Below are 22246 nucleotides of genomic sequence, written 5' to 3'. Positions count from 1 at the left end.
TTCTAATTGAAGAGAGTTAGTTTACTTGAAAACTCTCTCAAACTCCAGAAACATGAATATGAATAGGTTCCTACATCACATGTAAATAATTCCATTTAATATTCCCACTCGGCTTGATCTACATCTGTATAAAAACAGTTCTTCTATGCCATTTATTACATCTTGATGATTCATTTAGGATACAATTTTATAGTTATTTACTAAAGCACTTTTACTGAGACGTAGATTAAATCAGTGACTTTCAGTGTCTCACCAGTTCCAAATTAAGCTCGCTTAAAAGAATTACTCCTTCAGTATGGATTAAACACATGCATGCTTAGCAACACATTTTTAATAAAGAATCTTCTTAAATGTGTGGCATGCAAAGCCCTCTTATACTAATATTTCTCCAGTTAGAAATTTGGAATATATACTTCCATGCACCACTACCTTCTTAAAAGGACCACAGCGAAAGGAGGTCAGCGATGTTAGTATTGAGACAAATAAGAAGAAAGACACACAACATAAAATCCAACTAGATGAAGACTTTTAGTATGAGCTATCTGGGAACCAAGCCATCCATTCACTGGGCTGCAAAGTCAATCTCTAAATATGAGAGTTGATTCCTGTGTTGTGTGTATGTGTGTTATTTAGTGATGAGATAGCCAAAAGTTATGTCAATGAACAGGTATCCCCCACTATTTAAAAAATATATATATTAAAAAACCACACAACTGTTCTGGGATCAATTACTAACATAATTCACATTTCACACCAAACTGTCAGTATATAATGATTGTTTAACAGAAAATTATTTGTTGGTTTCAAACCTATGTTAAATGAAAAACTCCATTAGTAAGCCAATGAGCTATAAAAACTTATTTTACCCCTTTAGTGACTAAAAGTGTGTTTAAAGTATTATTAATGGCCTGGTTTGCAACTCTTCCAGGAGGATTACCTGATTTTGTGACATTTTAACCTTTGCATCAATAGTGACGCAGTTGCCGCACTCACAGTATCCATCCTTCCTAGAATGAGGGTGTGGAAAAAGTGAGCAAATCAGAATCATACAGAACTTGAGAGAAGGAACAAAGGTGAGGCAAATATCAAAACCAAGACCCAATATATATAGGATCAGAGCATTCTAGAAAGAACATGCAAGCCGTCTGTTGGGAGGTGAGGATGTGTCTGAGACATTATACTGTCTGAGCCAGGTCCACAGCCTTCTTCTGAAGAGTTCATTAGGCATAAGTCCAGGCATTAAAATTATGTTCACTAAAGCCTATGCTCTATAACAGCAAGAACCATATTTGGTTTTGTTCACCATTGTAGTCTTAGCACTTAGCATAACCCTTGATTCACCACAGTTATTCAATAAACCTGTATTGAATGAAAGAATGAATAAGTGAATGAACACTGACCATCTCCCTTGGTCAACTCAATTCAATTTTTCTCTTTTGAAGAATTTAAAAGTGTGATTTAAGGAAAGTTACAAAAACAGTAGCAAGATGTGAGAGAGCAAAAGTCATGATTTAAGGAAAAGCAGTAAAATTAAGATGAGTCAAGTTTGTCAGTAGTATAGATTAAACAAAAATAGAATCCAACGAGCATTTAGGGGGGAAAAAGCCAGCAGCAGAGCAGAAGGTAGCCAGTAGTATAGGAGCTGGAAGATGAAGCAGAGTCCCTGGAGCCACAAAGTACGAACTGCTCTCAGCAAAAAAGGAGTGGCCTTGTCCAGAAGTAAACGCAAATCCCATCACTGGGTGAATCCCAGGGCCTAAAAATAACACAAGGTAACAAAGGGCCAGTCCTCTTACCTGAGGATGAGTTCCCCAAGGGGTCAGTCTGAAGCTCATCTCCAGTTTTGCTTTGCATCTTCCCTCACTCCCTGTCCCCAGAGAGCACTCTTTCAAGACTCAATTGCACAAGAATCCCACCTCAGGCTCTGTTTCTAGGGATCCAACCTAAGCTAAGACACCTATGAAGTGCCAGACCCAGTGCCAAGCACTGGGAACACAGTGGTGAACAACAGAGGCTCAGCTCTTCCACGTGGAACTTATAATTTGATAGAATATGGGGAGATAGACAAACAAAAACTTAACAACAAAAAGTAATTAATTATAATTTCTACTATTTCAGGAAAGGACAATGATACTATCAATAAGAGGTATCATCTGGAAAACTACAAAAATCAGAGTCAGCTACAGGATTCCAGATGGATGATTAAATATCAGCTAGTTACCACCGAAGATGTTAGATAGTCACGAGTAAGGAACATTTTGTTCTTCCTCTATGTACCATTTATTGGCGATAACCCTAGGCTCCCTCCTACCGCAAATTCAGAGTATCATTTTTTTTCCTTCACAATACAGACTTTCTTCTTTTCTGTCAATCCAAAGAAAAGTATTTCAAGTGAGAGACAGAGAATTCCTGCCCAATGTACTACACACATGTGGGAATGCAGTAAGTAAATACGTGGGAAGAGAGAGTGTGTGCACACACCCCAGGAAAATATGTCCTACTAAAACCACATGTTTTCAGTGCTTTCTACAACCTCAGTGACGCTCATTCAACCTTCACACCTATAATAGAGCTTAAGGAATTGAGAGAATCTAGTAAAACCAAAATGCCAAGGGACGCAAACTTGTAGCAGTGTACTGAGGAAGCTAGAGCTCCCCAGCTAACTGAATAAGTACCATGATGATTAAATATAATCATTTCCTCATTATCTACAAATTCTTTTTAATTAGATGACAGAAAGCAGGTTAGATGCCCTTCCAAAATCAGATCTTAGATATATGGGAACCCGAAGAGTTTAATTTTTAAGAAGATTAAATACAAATACACGTGATTGTGGCTACAGTGAAAGGGCTATAACAAAAGGATTGTTAAATGCAGTGGGATTTGTTTCTAGTGTCCTCAAGCAGAAAGGCATCATCTTTAAACTGCATTTAGGAGGCACAGTTTACTGTCTACATCTCTAAGACTTCCTACTCTGAAAATGTGCTGCATGTGGAAAATCTTCCCAAAGGAGTTCGCCATTACTGATTTCCTTCAGCAGGAAAATTTCTCAAAAACAGCATTGGAATTATGCCCAAGAGGAAGATTTCAAGCTACTGCTAGTATTTATCAAGGCGAATCATCCTTAGAGTAGAAATTTTAAAGGCTTTTAAAACACAGAGGCAGTACTGCATTCATCTGGTTCTTCAAACTAGTACTGCTGGACCTTCATTTTTTTTTCATGATACCCAGATCAACTGAGATTAAGCTTTCTTTGCTTTCTAGAAGAGTTATAAGAGAAGCAAAAATGATCTGGATGGTGATGATATTGGGCCATATAGCATCATGGGCTCTGGAGTTGAATAGATCTGGAGCCACTTCTCCTACTCATTAGCTGAGTGAACTTGAGCACGTTGCTTAATTTCTCTGTGCCTCAGTTTCCTCATTTGTAAAATGAGGATGATAATAGGACCTACTCACAGGGCAGTGATGATGATTAAGTGTGATCTTGAAGACACAGAACTTAGCACACTGCTCATCACAGAAGATGTGCTAAACAACTGCCTTACTGACTTAAGAAACATTTACTGAGTATCTACTGTACATCAAGCATTATACTATTCCTCACTTATGAAGTAAACTTTCTAGTAGAACATTATATAGAGATGATGATGGTGATGATTATAATGGAGTGGTAATGTTGATGATGGTGATGAAAATGTAGCACAAATAGGAAATTATGAGATGTCCCTGAATAACCATAGTGATTTGCTCATCAAAGTTTCACCTCAAATACTCTTAAAAGTCAAGCAGTGTTAAAACTGAGATTTAACCGACCCACACTTTGGGATGAAATTGAGCTGAATTTTATCCCCTTTTCTATAGCCACAAAGGGCCTCCTAAGCTAATTAATGCTATAAACAAGATGGGAGGGAAATTTTGCCTGCATCAGGGAACAGTTATTTCCAAGCACTTTCGCCTATAATTTTCAAACAAGCATCGTAATTGCAAAGTAAGCAGAAGCCAGCATAGCTAAGCCTGGCTTTGTACTCATTACCACTCGCCATTATCTGCTCATTAATGCTGGTCGTGGAGCTGGCAAAAGCTCACTCAGCCCCATCCCAGTTACTGTGCTCAAATGCAATGAAGCAAAATGCCATAAAGATTATATACCACACTAATTCAAAACTCTGAGATAATGTGGTGGTTAAGACCACTGCTTCTGGAGTCCACATATATGAATACAAGTCGAACTTGCCTTCATTTTGTCCTGTCCAACCTCAGTCAGTTTCCTTGAGCCTGAGATTCTACCCCTGTAAGTGTGGATAATGACTAAGTGTGAATAAGTATCTAACTAGTAGAGTTACTATCAAGCTTAAAGAGAAAATCTATGAAAGTCATTTAGCACAGTTTTGACCCACAGTAAGTGCTTAAGAAAATTTAGTTGCTACCATTTTTATTATGATCATCATGCTAATTTAATTGCCAAATAGAATCGGTGAGACCACTGTGGGTAAGAAAAGACCCATAGTTTGATGGAGTGTCGGGGGCAGGAGGCGGGGAGAAAAAGGAGCCTCCAGATTTTCAGAAGGAGAAAATGTGGTGAAAATTAGAAAAAAAATATTCATGTTCAATCTCATTTTTAAAAATTGCACTAACATGCTCAAGGGAGAGCCTCATATTTTTCCTACAAATATGAAAAAATTCCGGAGGAGAATTACAGTCACTTCACATCAGCAAGCTACATTTTAAAATAAATTAATGAAACACCAAAAGGAATTATTTGCCTCTAGGTTGCCAAAAGACCAATTTTTATTTTACTTATTTATTTGGTCAAGAGAGGCAGGGGGGAAAGAGTTGTATTTCTTAAAGTCAGATTTATTGATCCACTCTAAGTGCATTATCAAGCTAAGAAGTGCAGTCACCAACTGCTTCGCATCAGCTGACGCGGCAAGCAAATCCAAGGGATTTCACTTTCACCTAAGAAAGTTAACTTTTGAAGTCAAGGTAATTTTGCTAAGCTTTCATGCTGTATTCTCCTCAACTAAATCCAAGATATCACTGTATTAACTTACCAGTAGGGAAAAAAATGGAGGTACTTTTCTAAAGTTTTGAAATTATCGATGTATTTGCTGATGTTTCTTAGCTTCAGCGTTTGTTTGTTTTTTAATCATTCCACATTAGGAAACCTCCAAATTCACTCTGAGGTGACAAAATTCTGCACTTAAATATAGGTTATTTTAATGTACAGTTATTTTATCTTTTTTAAAGAAGAAAATATGTTCTGTTTCTGAGCCAAATTTCAAAAGAGCCATAGCACAACATTTCGTTTTGTTTCCCATTCCTTGAAGCTATAGTTCAATTTAGAGAGTTTCCCAGTTGCAAAGAGTTGGTTTTCTTCTAGGAGAATATTCTATTGGCTCTTCTCCCACTATCTTCTCCCAAGTGAAGTCGCCCTTCTCTGAGCAACGCATCTAACACTTGAAAAATGTCATTTCATGTTGTTCTTTCTAAAATAATTTGGGACCTGGGCAGCTTCACTCTTGTGCTTGACAAATAAACATTCTTGATTCAGAAATAGGAGAAAGCTGAAAATGCTTCCAGTAAAACAAATTCAAAATGTGAAGCTGCTTCACTGTGATATATAGTTGTAGAATAACAGCCGTTTCATGAAAGGCACTTCGGAGGAAAACAGTGTTAGTAATCCACACTTAGCACTTGTTTATCTCTCTCCCCTTCCCCCAAATCAGGAGAACAGGAACACTTCAAATCAGCAAGAAACCTGGTCTCTGGATTTCACAGCAGGTAGAAAGTAACACTTAACTAACTGGTGGCCTGCTTCCCTTGATGAAATATGATTTTATCGCACAGTCATGGCTGCAATAAGACTCACATTAGCCCCCCAAAAAAGTTCAGAGACTCCATGATCAGCTAAGCAGTTGGGAGGACAGGATCAAAGATGATTAACAGGAGGAACTTCAAATAAACAGAAAAAAAATGCTGTGGAAAAAAACCCCTTCCTCCACACCTATTTTTAAAAATGAGAGGAAAAAAATCATACATTTTTATAAACTTTTTTAAAGAGAATTTTTTTTGAATGAGCAACAAGAATTCTATAAATAATAATAATAATGTGTTATACATTCAAATAAAATAGAAAAGAAAGGCATTGCTTTAATGCCTATAAATGTAGTCAGTGTTTTATATTTTTAGTAGCACTTTTCATGATTTTATGAAATGTCCTTAGTTTATCAGAAGCACATGGTCTGTGTGCTCCCAGACTCCACACTAAACTCATTTCAGAATCCTCAGATAGCTGACAAAAAAATCTGTTTCTTTTAAAGCTTTTCAGATATTCTGAGAGACCCTCAGATTTGAGGACACCTGGTGTATAGGATAAGTAAAAGACAATCTTTCGTACTGTCATAACTTATTCTGACTCCTTCATGCATTACAGATATGGAAATACTGGCTTGTACCATTAGTGAGACCATTCAACATAGTCCCCTGAACAGATCTTGGCCAAAAGAATCTCCTAGACCTATGTAATTATACCACATTCATAGAATAACCCTAAATATGTATACTTTACAGCAAGAAAACCTTGAGAGTGTACTATTTAAGAGTATCCTTATTTCACTGTAATTTACTGGTATCGAGCTATATTTTTGTCATCTCAACAGGGATGTTTGAAGTTTGCAAGAGCACGGTAACATGTTAAGGCAAAATAGCTTAAAAATAATAAAAACTACATTCTGTGGTAAAAGATAAGTGGTGGGATAGATGAAACACGGATTCCAATGTTACAAGAAGTGGGCTAAACAGTTACTACCCACAAGTGGGGAAAGAAGGAAAAACTAGAACATTTATTATTGTTTTTCTTTGTGCCAGATCCTAATTTTATATCATATTTACTCTTTATTCTAGTCCAGTACTGTTAACGTCACCATCTTTTTCAGACAGTGAGGAAAAAAGAAAAGGAAAAAACCCATGAGAGGTTTGAGTAAGGCGCTTTACAAGTATCACCACTAATAAGCATTCTCAGCTCACTCTGCACACAGCCAGCTCTCAAGACAGCCCTGGTCCTGCTATTCCCCACTGGCATAATAGGTAAAACAGCCAATTGTGCTCTTCCCAGAGGCACTTTCTACATCCACAGACATGATCCAAGAATTTGGATTTTTATTTGCAACATTCAGACAATCTCCTGTAGTCCTGGGAGATTGCTTCTGGCAAGGAAGTTGGCAGGAAACGACATTGTTCAAAAGAAAAGAACCTACCTAGATACCTTGGAAAACGCTGAAAAGAAAACTGAAGAAGCATTCTGTTCCTCCTTGATTAGAACGACTTTCTACCCAAACCCTTAACGGGAAGTGAAAAGTAGAGAAAATTTTTGGATTAATTTGATCCAAAAAAGATCTTTCATTATATTTCTTGTTTAACTCAGTTTATCCCAAAGTGTGTATTTATCACTTTTTAAAATATATGCATGCATTTTCAGCAACTTCCTTTCTGAATTTTATTAGTTTATTTTTCACTTCATTAGGCAAATATCCAAGGCTACATACTTGACATTTTAAGGAACCAGAAAAATTAATAATCTCAAAAAATCCATACTTAAGGAATGCTGGAATTACAGAAAAGCAATATTTGTACGTCTGTACTTACCAAACCTGTCAGCACATCTAAATGGTTTCCCAACATAATAAATTATGTACTTTAATGATATTTTTAAAAAATCATTACTATTTCCTGAATTGAATACACACATAAAAGTCGTTGGAGCGTTAGCAGTAACTCAGAAGAAGTAACAAAGATACAAGGTGAAAAGTTAAAGAAATACATAGCCCCAGTTTGCACGTGGCATATTAAATGGCCCTGTGAGCATTTCATAATCTTCTTGTATCTCAGTCACAACTTAGTATTAAAAGAAAATAATATAGCATCACATCTATTGAAGCATCTGCATGAGGGCCAATATAAGCCCATATTTACAAGATTATTATTTGTATTTTGAGGTTCAAGAAGCTTCCGGTTTGTTCTGAGGGTTTTAGAGCAGGAGAAGGCACAGTATAAAAATTTAACTCTAGTACAAGCGATAGCAGCATCGTTTAGAGCAATGCTGTCCAAAGGAAATATATACAAGTCACATAGATTATTTTTAATTTTTTAGTAGCCACATTTAAAAAGAGAAAAATGAAATTAGTCTTAATGTGCTCTATTTAGTCCAATATATTCAAAACATTATTTCAACATGAAACAAATATAAAAATAACTATTGAGATATTTGACATTTTTTATAGAGTCAAGGATTTCCAGTGGCTATATTTCAATTTGTACTAGCCGTATTTTAAGGATTCAAAAGCTCATGTGGCTATTGGCTACTTTAAAGAACTGCACACAGAGAGAACATTTCCATTGACCCAGAAAGTTCTATTGGACAGTGTTGAGTTAGGATATTAGAAACTTAAAAATAGGGAAATAATTACACCCAGTTTGAGAAGGTTGGTCTGAGGACCAACAGCCAGTAACTCTCAGGTATCCTTAACTCTTTCCATATACCCAGTTTCTGAGACTAATAATTCCATCAATTCAGGAATATTCAAATCTACACAACAAATAAATAAATTAAGGGGTTTGAAACTGATGATCCCCAAAGTAGGTCCCTTTCAGCTCTCACAGTATCTTAGGTAATGCCAATCAAAATCTATGTGAACAATTAACTGACCTTAAAAAAAAAAAGGCTCATTTCAAAAGGAACATGTACACAGCATTTTGTGTTTCAATGTTATCTCCTTTGGACCTTGAGAGAGATATAAAAACATTCGGTTTAAATTTGGCTTTTCTTTCCCTGTCTGTTTATCAGTGTTTTCCATGGCAGGGACAGGCAGAGTCCAAGAGACATTCCGTTCTGGAGTTTATCCAAGAGTTATCCTGCAGTAGATTGCTCTCTTTTAGAAGTTCAAGGGCAAACCCAGCAGTGTCTTTCTTCCACCTCCTTAAGCAAAGGTGCCAAAAGAAACGACTCTCAAAATGGTTATTACAAGAAAATATATAGTTAAAACATTTAATTAAGTCACACATTTATTGAAGTCATGCCACTGCAGATATCTAAATGTGATAAATTCAAACATATATTCAGCAAGAAACAGAAACTCCTATATAAAGAGTGCCTATAATCCCATCTGCCATTCAACTCAGTGAGTATATGTCTCTCAGAGAGAGCAACTGGTCTGATTTTCCTCCATATTTGACCATCTATTCGACATGAGTGTTGTTTGATCTTTTAAATAAAACATTTTTGTGCACACAGCCTCTAAATTCAGCCATGCACTTTATTGCCTAGTTAAGAGATTTATCAAAGATATTTTGACTGTGCAGTTTTTGCCTCAAGACTTGATTATACATCCTACCCCCTAAGTGAGGTACACCTGTATGTGCCAAATTTCATATGATAGATTTATCCAAGATGACCTCTTAAAGCTGACACTATGGTAGGAGAGATAAGTCATGTACAAAAACAACTACAAAATTAGGCAGAAGGTCATAATAAGTTTGTTAAAACAAAACATGAAAATCTCCAAAATAATGTAATATTTCTGTCCGTTCAAGGAAAGACCTATAAGAGGTGGCATTTGAGATAGGTCTTCAAGAAAAAAGAACGATTTCAAAGAACAGAGATGGGATGGAACAACTTTATACCCAGAAAGAAATCACGTAAGTAAATATATGAAAATAAGAAATTAGAAAATGAGAAATTAGAGAAATTAAAAATAGACAGTATTCCAGTTCAGCCAACATGCAGGAAATGTATGTGGAGATGTAGGCTTGAGCCCAATCCAAAAAATCTTAGTTGTGGTAGAATAGGTTGTGATTATAAGCCCCAATGTGCCTAATGGCTCAAATACAGTAGATATTTGTTTTTCATTTATGTAACAGTTTCCCTCAGAAGTTCCCAGCTTGGTGCGTACCTCTCTTGCACATGGTGATTCAAGGACCAAAGCTCCTTCCAAACCTTGTGGCTCCACCATCCCTAAGGGCAGGAGTCAGCAAATAAGCATGATCTGGTTTTGTACTTCACTGAGCTAAGAATGGCTTTTACATTCTTAAAGGGTTATAAAATCAAAAAAATAAAAATTAAAAAAGATTTGTATTGACAGAGACCATCCCACAAACCCTAAAATATTTACTACATGGCCCTCTGCAGAAAAAGCTTGGCAAAAAAAAAAAAAAGACTTGGCAATTCCTGCTTCATGTAGGGCCTTATTGTCTTGTGTATGTACCAGTCATGAAGAGAAAAATTTTGTGGAGGGGCATCAGCCTCTTCTTAAAAGTCTTATCCCAGAATTCCACACATCACCTCTGCTTTCCAACCATTGGCTAGAACTCAGTCACATGACTACCCCAATTCCGAAGAAGACTAAAAATATGTCATCCAGTTGTATGTTCAGGAAGAAAAGGAAACTGATATTTGGTGGACAGCTAGCAGTCTATGAACACCCTGTTAAGGTGTTTAGATTTTCTTCAAAAGGCAAAGACGAACCACAGAAGAATTTTGAAAAGAATACTGGCATGATAAAATTGTTTAAGAGCATTTCCTCTCTGAAGTAGTAATAAACAGCTACCTGTAGGAAGCAGAACTCAGGTATTCTCACGTCAGTGAGCCACTAACTGTATACTTGGCAAATGGCCAAGATCAATTTTTAAAAACCATCTATTCATCAATTAAACTTCACCATAAAGCAATTAACATTGTGATTTTTACTCTCCAGAGTACATAGGCTATAGAGATCAACCAGGAATTGTGAGGATTTACAAAAATAGTAGATTCTTTATAAAATGGTATGTGAAAAATATCAATAGCACAGTATGTTTTTGAAGATAAATTTCCTTCACTGTAGAAGTTTAGAGCTGTTACCAGTGAAACCACAGATAGGGCACTGGTGGTTTAGGACCTAAGGATTTTTTCATCATATTGTGAAATAAACGCAGTCTTTGAAATCAAAGGGACCTGGGTTCTAATTTTACTCTGACACTATCTGTATGACTTAGGGAAAATCACTTAGTGTCTCTGTGTTCACGTTCCTCATCTATAAAATGGAGATTAAAGGAAGAAAAAAAAAGTTTTGTAAATTATTGTAGAAATTAATTATAATACACATAAAATAGCTGACCCAATTCCTTGTACAAAATAAGCCTTCAACAAAATTTAACTACTATTATTACCCATTTAAGGACTATTATCATGCCTTTTTAAGGCCTCTTTTTAACAAAAACAAATGCATTTGTAGCATAAAATGGCTTGTCAATGGTGCATAATTTACAAACACATTAAAATATGTGGTTTCAACTTGCTCTTTCATTTCAAATTTATATAAGAAGTATATGTTCAAAAAGCAATTTTCTTAATTAAAAGAAATCTGATATTCAATTCACTAACAAGGTTTTAGAGCTATTAAACTGAATCCAATCCATTATTCATATACCTTTGTGGTTTTCAAACTTACTTTACATTTAAACACTTAAACCTAATGGTTCTTGGATGATGGTTACAGGTAGAGTCATTTCCACTATGAGATACTTGCATTAGTCACGAGTAATCATTTAGTAAAGATAGGAAATAAAAAGTGATGCATTTGAAACAAAATTATTCTGTGGCCTTCATGGAGAATTTTGCTGCATGACTAAATTAATGATCAACTTATTTAAAAAATACCTTTTAGGAACTTTATAACTGAGGTACATAGTAGGCATTCAGAGAAGAATTGCTGCTATTTAATAAATTAAGAGTGGATGTGGGCCTGTGGTTTGTGAGTAACTCTTCTCAAATGTCCATCATCTTCCTTCACAGTTGAGATGATCTCTACCTTAAGATAGATTCTCTCAGAAGCAGGCCTAAGATAATATTTTGAATGACATGGTTTATTTTCTAGGTTACCTCAAGAAGAACCAGGAGGAAAGCCAGAAAGTGAGACAGGGAAAGGGAAGAAGCAAATTAACCAAGTTTCAATGAGCAGGTTATCCCAGCAGGCAACTAGGACTCAACCCTGCTGAGAACCTTTGAAGAGTCATGTAGAACATGCCTCAGGGTTGTTGACCAGAGGGGTTTGGAAACTGGTGTATTAATTTATCAACACCTTTGCCACAAGCTGTGGACTATACCTGAGGGTGCTAACACCCTAGCATTCTAGACTGCCCAGGTAGGCCAAGAACATTCCTACAGCCAGAGAAAGCCACCTAGTGGTGCCGAAGAGGTATAGGCGAGGCACTTAGTCTGCTGAAATACTCAAGGAGAAGGTTTATTAACATTTAAAGTTAAAATGAGCCAAGTATTGTTATCATCATGGCACTTTACCCAAGAGAAAATATTTTTGGTCTGCCCTAAACCATACTAAAATTTTGATTGTCCACTGTTATCCAGGGTTCTCCATAGAAACAAGCAATAGGATAATGTGTATAGATATACATATACATATCGATTATTATAAGGAGTTGGCTCACATGATTATGTTATAGAGGCTGGAAAGTCCCAAGATCTACAGGGTGAGTAGGCAAGCTGGAGACCCAGGAGACTCAAAATTGCAGGTCAAGTCCAAAGGACAGTAGGCTCAAGACCACAGGAAGAGCTGATGTTTCAGTTCAAGTTTGAAGGCAAGAAAAAATACAATGTCTCAGTTCAAAGGCAATTGGGGTAGAAGAATTCTCTTTTACTTGGAGGAAGGTCAGCCTTTTTATTCTATTAGTTCTCTATCCACATTAGAAAGCACAATCTGCTTTACTCAGTCTTTCAATTTAAAAGGTAGTCTCATCTAAAAACACCCTCACAGACACACCCAGCATAATGTTTGAGCAAATATCTGGGCATTCCCTGGACCAGTCAAGTTGACACTCAAAATAAATCATCACATTGATTTAGTAAATGTAGCCATCAGTGTTGTTTTCAGATTGAGAACTCAAAATACTTAAATTGCGTCTTGCTTTCACAACAGACAAAAACTAAACCAGGGAAATCAATTATAGGAGAGAATGTTCAAACTGGTCCCCAGTGATGAAACAAACTGTGAAAATAGCTGAATTTTGTGCTCAAATGTTTCTGTCGGTCACATATTCAGCCCAGCTGGTTTGTAGGATCAGACAGCACAGATTTGCAGTCAAGAGTGTTCATTTCAAGGAGTTCTGGATAAACGACGGTGGCAAGGAAGGTCAAGGTATACACACTCTTTCTATGATATGACAGAAAGGCTTCTATAATAGAGCAAGAAATCAGAGGCCATCCTTCTTTGTAGATAAACCTACTTCAGAATCAGTGACATAAACAACCTTGAAATTTGTGTTCCTAAATACATACAGGAAATATATCCAAATCTAGTTAATGGCCAATGCTTTTATTATTTGTAATCAATAGTTTTTTATCTCTCTAAATATTAACTGTTCTACTAAATTATTCCTGATACTCCCTGCTTAAAACTCAAAAGATCAAAGGGGTTATGCCTCCTCACTTTTAAGGTCTGTGTTTTTACTGAAAATTAAAATGAGTAAGTGGTTGCTTCTCTGCTCTCCATATATGTTTGTGAGGAATTACAATATCTCATTAAAAACTTTACCATCTAAACATGATAAATATATAGTATGTCATTTGTGTGTATGTTTTATAACAAAAATTAGTACATTTTTGGTGTCATATTTTTTGCTTAAAAAAGAGGTAAGGATTTTTGGGGGGGAGGAGATGGGCATGATTCATGTGGGTTTTTTTTAATTATTAGTATTCTTTTCTAGGTGTCAGGTAAAAAGAAATTAGCCAGGCACTTCTAGGTTCTGGGGATGTAAGAGAAAATAAAACAGATAAAAATCCATGCCTCTATGGAGTTTAATTTGAGGAATAGAAAAGAAGAGATAGAAGAAAATCACTAAAATATAGGTAAGTACTTGGAGAAAGGTAAATCATGTAAAAGAACAGAAGGTAGGAAGAGAGGATTAATCACTTTAAATCCAGTAGCCAAGTGATGCTCACCGAGGTGAGCCGAAGAGATATTCGGAGTGAGCGCTTTCTAGGCAGTGGGAACAGCAAGTGCAAAGGCCCTGAGGGATAACATGTCCTGCCTGTTCAAGAGCCAGTAAAAAAGTTAGGGCGACTTGATCAGAGTGAACAAAGGGAAGAGAAATAGAAGATGAAGTCAAAAGGGGGTGAGGGTGCTGTGGCCAATTCTTGGAGGGCCTGCCTTACAGGCCATCCTAAGGACATTGGCAATTACTCCAAGTAAAACTTGGCAGGGATTTAAACAGAGGAATGACATTATGTGTCTTATGACTTATCAGGATCACTTTGGTGGCTGCATTGAGAGCAGGCTGATGAGAGTCAAAGGTGGAAGCAGGAGGACGGATAAGGTGGCAAGAGAAGTGATCTGGCTGAGAGAAGATGGCATTTTGTTCAAGGATGATAACAGTAAAGTTTGTAAAAATAGTCAGATTCTGGATGTTTTAAAGTTAAAGTCAATATAATTTTCTGGAAGATCCTATGTGGTAAGTGAAGATAATAGAGGCATCATAGACCCCTCCAAAATTCCAGGCCTGAGCACCTAGAAGAATTGAAGTTCTGTCTATTGATAATGGGGAGGACTAGGGATGGAAGAAGTTCCCACTCAGGTAGGAACATTAGTTATGAGATGCCAAAAAATGTTCAAGTGGAAAGTCAAGTAGGTCTGAAGATAGAGGACCGGTCTATATTGCAGATATGATCTGGAAGTATCATCTTTAGAAATAATGTTAAAGATAAGATTGGTTGAGGTCATCAAGTGAGAAGTATTCGCCAAGAAAAGCAGCAATTCAAATAGAAATAAGTTGCTAAAAGAGTGTATAATTGATTAAAATATTATTTTTCTACTTTAAACACATTTTTAATTATTTTAAATAACTTTAGAAAAAATACAATACACATAAAAGCCAAATGAAGAAAAACTTAAATCATCCATAATCCCCACTACCCAGAGACAAACATTATCACTATTTAGTATGTTTGCATAATTAGGATAATACTACACAACTATATTATAACCTGCTTTTTTCACTTAACAGTTCATGAACTTTTCTCAAAGTAAGCTACTTATGAATATACCATTATTTATTTAACTAGTTCTTCACATTGTTGGACCTTTAGAGTATTTCTTATTTTTCACTATTTTGCATAATACTGCAATATTACTTATGCAAACAAACCTGTTTACAAATCTCTTATTATTTCCTTATAACACACTCCCATAAGTAAAATTGCTGAGTTGAATGATACGTACCTTTAAATGGTTTTCCAAACACAGTGCCAAATTGCTCTTTAAGATTACACTAATTCACACTTTTAAGAATGCCGCTTTTCCCATCCACTTTACACTGAGTGGCCACCTTCGTAAATTTGAAAGATATAATATGGAATTTCATTATTTCTAGACAAGTCAAACAAGTTTTATATTTTTATTGGTTCTTTAAATTTCTCATTTTATGAATTATTTGGCTCATATAAATTACTTGCTCATGCCGTCTGCCCATTTTTTTCTAATAAGGTGGTAAACTTTGTTGATTTATAAAATCTCTTTATACATTAAGTATAACAAGTTCATTTTGTTTTGGTTTTCTGAGTTATTTTATATAAAAATAAATCAGGGTCCCTTCCAGATCCTGATGCAAACACCAGAAATTAGTTCTAAATTCAGAGCTTTCATTCAGAGGTCCTAGAGTATTCCTAAATAAAGTGCCAGGAGCTCTCAGTGTTTTTCAAATGATGATTCTTAGAGAAGCCACACCAACATTTCCTAGGAACCTTGTTAAAAATGTAGATTCTTGGGCACCAATACAAACCTAATAAATGAAAATTGCAGAGAATGGGGGCAGGCTGAAAATCTGCTTCTTTTACAAGTTCTCCAGATGACATTTTTGCACAGTAAAGTTTGGAAACCACCTGCAGCAGGTAGAAAGGATAATAGAACTAACTCTCAGAACTTCAAGACCATTAATTTTGGTTTATGTGTCAGCTGTAGCAGGGCCTGTGATACCGCCTTGCTCTAGACTCACTCGCCTTAGGGATTTTCTTAGAGTCCATAATGTGAGCCAGGAATGTCAAATGGCCCAATAAATATCATGGCAGTCCCTGCCATTATATTCTAGATTATACAAATCACCTCTCTACAGACACAGATATACAAATCTTCATAACAGCACCAGAAAGACCATTTAGAACACAGTAGAATATGCCAAGAAAGAAGCAGATCTCTGGTTTAAAAATTAAGTCACTCTTGCAAATTTCTCCAGGGTCTGTGGATAGCTAGTGCAAATACATTTTCCTCCATAACATAACACACAACGAATTATTTTCAGGGAAAAAAAAAAATGCCAGATATCTTTTATGCTGACTCATGTTTTCATGTCTCACCATTTTGCTGAGGTCATGTCTGCAGCAACCTGCTGTGGGCAGGTAACACCTGACAGCACTTCCTCTGTCCTGGACTTAGCTACATTGGATGCCTTCCAGAAGTTACCAAGTGAAACTTGAAAATGCCGGAGAGTTAACACTCGTAGGGAACTAGTCCTTGAAATGTGACTCCTGTACTAGCATCCTCAGCATCACTTTTAACCTTGCTAGAAATGCAAATTCTCCAGACCTATCCATGAACTATTGAATCAGAAATGCCAGGGTGGGGATAGCAGTCTGTGTTTTGCACAAGCTCTCCTGATGATTCTGCTCGACAGTAAAGGTGGAGAGCCGGTAAATACATCAGAGTCCCCTGGATGGTATGTGAAAGGTACCGAGCCCAACCGCTCCCAGAATTTCTGATTCAACAGGTCTGGGGTAGGGCCTGAGAACCTACATTCCTAATAGGTCCCAGGCAATATTGATGGTGCTGAGCCCAAGACCACGCTTTGAGAAAAACTGATCAGGGAAACCCTTGACTAATGTGTAACAGGAGCAGGTAGGTAAATGACCACCTTCCAGGTCTTGGTGGACAATGCTGGGGCACATTCTATGGGTTTCCTACAGGAATCGCGATAGAGTTAAGGTTTTCCCCAGTGATAACCAGTTTACCACACACCCTTGGTTTGACTTTGCTTCCTTCTCTGTTTTGCTCTTCCAAGTCCCATGCTCCAAATCCTTCGATCCCTTCTCAAAATAACCTCCACAAGTCCTTGTCTTACACAATCTGCTTTTTTGGAGAAACTCATGCTAAATAGCAACTATCCCAGAAACCTCAACATGCAAGTTTACAATCTCACAAATTTCGATCTTTCTTGCATTATCCACTTGCTTAGTGTACAACTTGCTTCCTTCTTATTTCAACAAGTGCCCATATTTGTTTCCTTCATTTTTTTTTTCTAATATTCTGTAAGGATAACTCAACTTCTGCCAGAATCTCCACTCTGATTGGAAAGTATTCTTTCTATTTTCATGCTCAATGGGATACCTTCTAATCCAAATATTCCTCATTATCAATATTCATATTAATGTAGAAAAGAGGTATGAGAACTAAATGTTAAGTCAAGCTATATTCAGAGCCTATAATGTGCTGATCAGCCCTACCATGAGGAAACTGACTGAACAAAAGAAGATTCCCATTAGAATTATTAACAAATCATTTACCCATTTGGTGAAGGGAAAACAGTCTTTAAGTCATATCCTACACAAACTAAAGCCAACCATTTTTTCCCTGAATCCAAAACCATGGGGAACCTACGGAACAAAGGCCAAGATTGCTAGCATACCTTTCACACTGCATACCCATGCCTTCTTGCTATATACCATCAAAGGAAAATAGGTAAATGAAGCCTTTAAACTGTAATTCATAGAAACTAAGAAGGACCTATAAACTGAATTCCCCCAAGCACTCTGTATCTTTTCTCTCTGCCTCTCTGTCTCTCTCAGTCCCTGTCAGCTCTCTAATTCTCTGTTGTTGAGAGGGGCCCATGCTCTGCCTGTGGAGCATTATCCCTTTCCTAATAAACTTTCCCTCTGTTTCTAACCCTGGTGTGCTCTTGAATTCTTTCCTGCATGCAGTCAAGGATTCTCTCTTGGTGCAGGACTTCAATCTCCACTTGAGGATTCACCCTGTCTTGAATCAATATCAACCAATCAATATCAATATCCATGGAACGATAAGTGCTACCATAATATAATGTCCTGGTTACATCTAAGGGCTACGACATGTCCTCTGCAGAGTATAACAGAAGACCACTCATTTTGCCCCAGTGGGGCTGCTGATTAAGAATAAAGCAAGACCATTAGTAAGTTTGCGATGGTGAGCTCCTTCTCATCAGGATGTTCCTTCCCCCTGGAATCCCTCCTGTGGGATTAAAAAAAAAGTATTTAATTATACCAAGGCTTTCTGTGGCCAAGAAAGAAATGCACCAATAATGTCATGAAGAAGACCAGCAGGAAGATTGCACAGCTGAGAGACAGAGCAGAGGAAAAATCAAAAGGAAGTGTTTCCTCTACCAAGCCTGCTGAGAACATTTATAGTCTGCTTTAAAATTGTTGAGATGAAAGAGAAGGATCATAAAGTCTTGAAATATATTTCTCTTTTCCTCCTCTGGCCAGGATATTTTTGTTAAACACAGTTGAGTGAAATAAGATTAACCAAAAAGAGTCTGTGGGGGGAAAATAATGAACCTGCAGTATGTTGTTGTTGTATTTGCTGTTGTTGTTGTTGTTGTTGTTGTTGTTGTTGTTGTCATTATTGTTGTATAAGCAAGAAGAGGGGATGGGGAAAGGGAAGAGGTCTGGAAGGCTGAAGAAGACAGAGGAAGTGTGTGGCTGGGAGAATTTTAGATCCCATGGATTTAATAATTTACGGCATCCCGATATGTCATCTTACCTTTGACTGTGGTTTTTGTCTAATTCATTTATTACAACAAATGACTAGAAACCCAGAGCATTTGATTTATTTCTATCAACTTGTTTAAGCCCAGAACTAACCCAACCCATAGAGAAAACAGGAATGAGAAAAGCATCTATCATTTTGAATTAAACACTTGTTTAAAGCATAAAAATGTGTTCTTCATCCAACCTATGTCCAAGATCAATAATAAAAGGTCATGCTTTGGGAACAAGGTGACTTGAAGTCTTCAACTAAATCTTTTGCCTTCCATGAACTTGAGCTTCAACCTTCAAAGACAACAGGGCATGCAGTTTGGCAGCAAATGATCCAATAATCTTCAAGCTGATGTGAAAATTGTGACTCACTTATTTTAAAACATAGTTTTACTGTGAGTATTTCGAGTTTTGTTTTGATTCTGGTTTTTAATATTTACTGATAAGTATGCAGAAAGAGATACTTCGGGACTTTTTATTACCATATTGCCTATTACTGCTTCTGTGTTTAAAAAATCTGCTTATTGCAAGCAGGGTACAGTCCATTTGTGCATATTGGATTTAATTTTCTGCTAAGCAAATAAAAATGCCTAAATGCAATTTTTGTCAAATATTGTGTATGTACTTTGATTTCTAGTGTCGTCTGAATGACCCCATGCTGAAAGTCTTTCATTTTGCATTTCCAAAGTATATACAGAACCCATTAAATGAAAGAAATGTAAGTCATAATTTAAATAGGAAAAAAAATGCTCCAATCATAACCCAATGATTTTACATAACCAATATGTCCCTGGCCTCATCAGCCTACAACTACAAAATGAGGTTATTCTTCTGTATACTAAAACTTGCACCAAAATCCTTTTCTCATTGCCAGAAATCAGCCACCACTCATGCCCATCCCCCAAATGACCTTCAGCTGTTTCTGAGAAGGTCTCAGGATTCTGCCTGCTACATATGCACTGAAGGACAAGCTCCCACTCTGATTCTCCCCTTCTGGTGTCTTTGTCATTCGACCTCTACTGCACATTATCTGCCAGATATTTATAAACACGTGACATAGCCATCCTTTGCCACTTACTGCTGCTGTTCCCAACCTTATCTGAGGGGACCCTGGTCATCCTGTCTTGCTCCACAGCAAAGACAGGTGAAGACTCTGTTGAACTCCCCAAAATGTCAACATTCAGTCTGTTAATAAAGCAAAGTTAGTCAATTCAAGCTCACTGCAGTAAGAGAGAGGCTCAGCAGTATCTTAGAAAGGAGAAATCAGAAGTAGGGTATTTATTAGGGTCTGGGCTCAAGTGGGTTAAGACCTGTATTTTGAGGTGGGGACTGACTGGGATTGAGCAAAGTCTGTGACCTAATAATTTGGGATTGGTGGATACAGAGATGAGAATCTGAAATCGAATTTTGATAAGTAAATTTTTGTTTGATATGTAAGCTTTTGCCATGGTAAGCAGACTGCTGGCTCTGATAAATTGATCAGTGGGAATTTCTTGAAGCAAACAGTCTAGTTATTTATTGATGTACAGACTTATCTTTCCAAGGCAAAGCTTTCCTAGAACAAATAATTAAGTGATGTTAAAATAGGTGGATTGGATCCTTATCTAAGACTTGCTGACATCAAAGTGCTCAGTTTCACTTGTCCTAACTATTGGAGTGGCCAGACCCTATCAAATCTCTCAAATACCAGCTTCCTACCCCACTCCAGATCTGCCTTACCTGGGCATGGAAGGAAGGGAGGGAGGGAGGGAGGGAAGGAGAGAGAGAGAGAGAGAAGCCCTTCCTTCCCTTTTGTCCTCTTCCAAAGTAAGGCTGTGTCTTTTTTTCTTGCCCCAACATAACAGGGACTTGCAATAGGAACACGCTGCCTCCCAGTAAGGATATGGGCTGGCTCTGGCTCTAGACCCCAATAAGAGAATCACATTTCTGTTTTTGGGTCAGCTCATCTTTTTTACGGTCCCCTTGTAATCTACATTTTCCAGAAACTATACCTAAAATACATGTTCTTTATCTATATTCCTACCCAGATTTTCCCTCAAAACATCAAAGAGATTTATTCTGACTGTAGAAGACAATGAGAAAATGGCCCCTTCTGCTCTGCAATTTAAAATTTGATTCTAAATAGCATGTTAATTTTTGCTTAATTCTCATCTTGAGAATCCAAAACAAAGGAAGCCTAGAACAACAACAAAAAATGTATAGGAACCTAAACCAAGAAAATAATTGCTATGCAATACAAATTTTCTTTTACCTGATACTTTTTAAAAAATCCATTAAGGAAATAACCTATCCCTAAACTAGAGCCATTGACATGCTGCTTAAAAATGATTTGCTCTCCATCGACGGCTTCAGTTAATGCCTTCAATATAAGTAAAATGAGAAAGTCATCTGACTCTAGGATATAAATTCTGGAGCCACAAAATCACTAAGGTCCCTTCAGCATCCTATTTTGTTAGGCAAATGCTTAACATCCCAAAATTAAGCAACAACTGGGCTATCTTGCAATGAAGTCTACGATAAGTACACTCTTGGGCAAGAACTGTCCAAAATAATATTAGAAAATTGAAAATAAATGTAGACTGGGATAATTATTTTTAGCTTACCTGAGTCTATGAGTTTCTTGAAAGCAGATGCTATCCCCAGTACTAAACACAAATAATTGTTAAACAAATATTTGATGATTGGCTGAATGAATGAATAAATGAATGAGTAAATAAATGATTTATGATTAGCCCTCTTAAGGTAGCACTCTGAATCTGACTTAGAGATCTTGGAACTATGATCAAGGTAGAGTTGTATCAAAAAAAGAAAAATTCTTTCTTTTTAAAACTTTGTTGATATGGTAAATTAATCTGAATTCAAAAAAAAAAAAAATGGATCTAGAAATAGTAGAGTATACCAAAATATCAACAGACCTGGAGGCAAATCCCTGGCAGAGGGCAGTATCGAGCCAAGGAGCTATGAGATGGAGAGAGAAGAGGCACCATCCCACTGGGCTGAAGCAGTCCCTCCCTTGGGAAGGACCGTTAATCCAGACCAAATTAGGCCCTTGGGCACTATGAGAACGTTGCAGGAGGCTGTAGAACTTTACAGTCTTACCATTCAGCATCCGCTTTTGGGCTGTGGTGGGAAGAGAATACTGAAAGGTCAGAACTGCCAAGTGCTCAACAAGTACCCAGTCATTGAAGGGAGAAATTCTCCCAAGCTTCTTTGTTCTAATCAATAGAAGTATGGAGGTCACTCAAAATAATTCAAGCCTCATGTTTTAATCACCTCTGATATGAGTCACATCTGCAAATGCTGCATGTTCATTTATTCTGATTTCAATGTAAGCAAGGTCTTAGAGTTGTCCCTAACCAAAACCGAGGCTTCAAGGTAAAAACATATTTCAGGTTCTATTTAAAATCTGATCCTAACAGA

Source organism: Pteropus medius, unplaced genomic scaffold, assembly GCF_902729225.1.
Source record: "Pteropus medius unplaced genomic scaffold, Ma_sr-lr_union100, whole genome shotgun sequence".
Lineage (NCBI taxonomy): Eukaryota > Metazoa > Chordata > Mammalia > Chiroptera > Pteropodidae > Pteropus > Pteropus medius.
Note: the sequence above shows the minus strand (reverse complement) of the source record.